Raw genomic sequence first — 2,750 nt, forward strand, 5'->3', positions numbered from 1 at the left:
CCGCCGGCCGCTCCGCTCAGTCCCGGCGAGCCGCGGCGGCGCTTCCTAGGGGGAGGCGGCCCGCTCCTCCCATGGATCGGGCGGCGAGAAAGTGACGAGGGGGCGAGGGGAGCCCCCGCCCTCCCTCCCCGGGCGCGGGGCTGGCAGGAGCAGCGGCGCGGCGTGCGGAGGAGGGCGGGCGGCGGCGCTTTGTGGCCGGTCCTGCTGGCTCCTCGCGGGCGGCTGGAGCGGCGATGCCCGCCCGCCTCCGCGCTGCGCCTCCGGGCGTGCTGAGCCGCTGCCGGAGGGAGGGGCCCCCTTAGCGCTGCCGCGGGGCTCGGGGAACGCTCCCGCCGCTGCTCACATGCCGCCGGGCGCCGCGGCCACCCGCTCTCCCGCCTGCAGTCCCCGTACTAGCGGCGGCGGCGGCCGCGGCAGCAGCAGCATCCCCGCTGCGGGCGAGCAGAGTCACCTCCGCGCTGCGCCCGGCCCGGCCCGGCCCGGCCCCACCGCTCCCGCGTCTCCCCGCACCGGGAGGAGCCGCCCCGCACCGGGAGGAGCCGCGCGGCCGCTGCGGCGGTTGTGGCGCGCGGGCCCCGCGGGCCAATGGGAGGCGAGGGAGAAGCGAGCCCGCGGCCGCCGATTGGCTGGTGCGCGCGCACCGTTGGTATCAGCGGGTTGCGGGAAGGGGGCAGGGAGCCGTGAGGCGGTGGGGCCGTGAGGCCGGGCCCCGAGTCCCGCCCGCCCGGCGCTCCCGCTGTGTCCTACCGGCGGGCGTGGATGCCTTCTCCGTGTCCAGTCAGCTCGGCATTGTGCAGAACACGGCGGGGCCGGGCTCCTGCCCTGCCCGTGCCCACTTTCGAGCGCTGGTGCCCGTCCTTCCCCTCCCTTCTTCATGCGGCGCTGCCCCTGTGCCACGGGTGGATGTCGTGGTGCTTCCAGCTGTTTTAATGCAGAGCAGTTGGGAACGGGAATCAGGGCTGGCAGCTTCTCTCCTATGAGAGGCTGCGGGAGCTGGGCCTGCTTAGTGTAGAGAAGAGGTCTGGGAGTGGAACTCGTTAATGCATATGCACATCTCAAGGGTGGCTGCCAAGAGAATGGTGCCGGACTCTTCCCAGTGGTGCCCAGCGACAGGACAAGGAGTAAAGGCCATAAACTAAAACACAAGCATCACCACAACATGAAAAAGAGGAAGAACCTCTTTACATTCCGGGTGGCCAAGAACTGGAGCAGGTGCCCAGGGGCGTCATGGAGGCTCCCTCTTCGGAGAGTCATTTAAAGCCCACCTGGATGCAGGCCTGTGTAACCTGCTCAAGGTGGCCCTGGCTTGGAAGATGGTCCCTCCCAACACTAACAATTAAGTGATTCTATCTTTCTGTCACCCAACAGTCCTCCAGAGAGCAGAATAGGAAGCATTGCCTGAAGGTTTGGCTAAACTTGTGCTTTAGGATTTGCTGAATTTAAGTGTTATGTTCTAGGCACTCCATTACCAGTTCACTCCCAAGGCCATTGCTTTAAAAAGGCATTTTTTAAAAGTTGGCAACAGAAGCGCCATGTAGATTCTCTGCTCTTTCTTGCTTTGGCAATGAACTTGGCTAACACAAGTTGCTGGGTGATAGGGTTAGGTGATAGGGTTAATCACGCTGCTCCTGTGGAGAATGCTGCCATGGATAGATGTGTGCCAAGGGGTTGGCAGTAGGCCATGTCATGCCTGGGCACACTTGATGTAGCAGCAGGATCCATTTGCAGAAGAATCCAGGTCTGTATTGTTAGTATGTGTGCCGTTTAGTCAGACAAAAAAAAAATGGAGATACGCAATTGCCCCACTCCCTGCAATAAAATTTTGTCTCAGTTGCTATACTTGTACTATGATTTTTATGTAATAGATATTACTAATAGCTTGAATGGATTGGGTTGAAAGGGACCTTGAAAACCTTCTAGTTTTGCTCATCCTGCCATGGACAGGGACACCCATCCTGCCATGGACAGGCTCAGAGCCCCATCCAACCTGGCCTTGAACTCTTCCAGGGATAAAGCATTCACAACTTCACAACCTCTTCCAGTGCCTCACCACTCTCCTGTTAAATGTTAGCTATTTCTAATATCTAATCTAAACCTGTTCTCTTTCATTTTGAGGCCATTCTCCCTGGTCCTTTCAATACATGCTCTTCATCCTGTTTCAGTAGTAACACAAATTATTTTGTTCACCCACCACAGCTCAAGGTCAAGTAAAGTTTATCCTTTAGACTGACAGAGCAACCTTGTAACTTCCTTCAGTCACAGGCAAACTGCTTTGAAACACTCTGCAGGCTAACATACCAGTATTTGTTAACCACAAATGTAAAACCTCGAATCAGTTGACATGTAAACGTCAGGGCTAGAAATACAAAATGATTGGCTAATCAGTGAAGTAGTGATGCAAATAACTGATAGTAAAAGCAAAAGCAAATGTTTACTTAGTCAAAATCTTGCTGGATGTTGAACATTTATTTGCACAGTGAAATACAGTGCACCCAATAACATGCCACATCATGGGCTTCCCTGATTATCACTGATGCAGAGCACAGACAAGGATTTCCCAGTAAGCGTTTTCATAGGAGAGAGAGAAATTCTGTTCCTTCAGCTCTGAAACAGAGACTTGTCAGTTATATGGATGGATGGTATTGCAATGGGTGTCTGTGCAGGTTTTAGCTGGGGTGGAGTTAATTTTCTTCACAGTGGAAGAAAATGTGGAATATGTTTTGGATTTGGGCTGAACACAGGGATGGTAA

The sequence above is a fragment of the Pyrgilauda ruficollis genome, unplaced genomic scaffold, assembly GCF_017590135.1.
Source record: "Pyrgilauda ruficollis isolate IOZ18807 unplaced genomic scaffold, ASM1759013v1 scaffold41, whole genome shotgun sequence".
Taxonomy (NCBI): domain Eukaryota; kingdom Metazoa; phylum Chordata; class Aves; order Passeriformes; family Passeridae; genus Pyrgilauda; species Pyrgilauda ruficollis.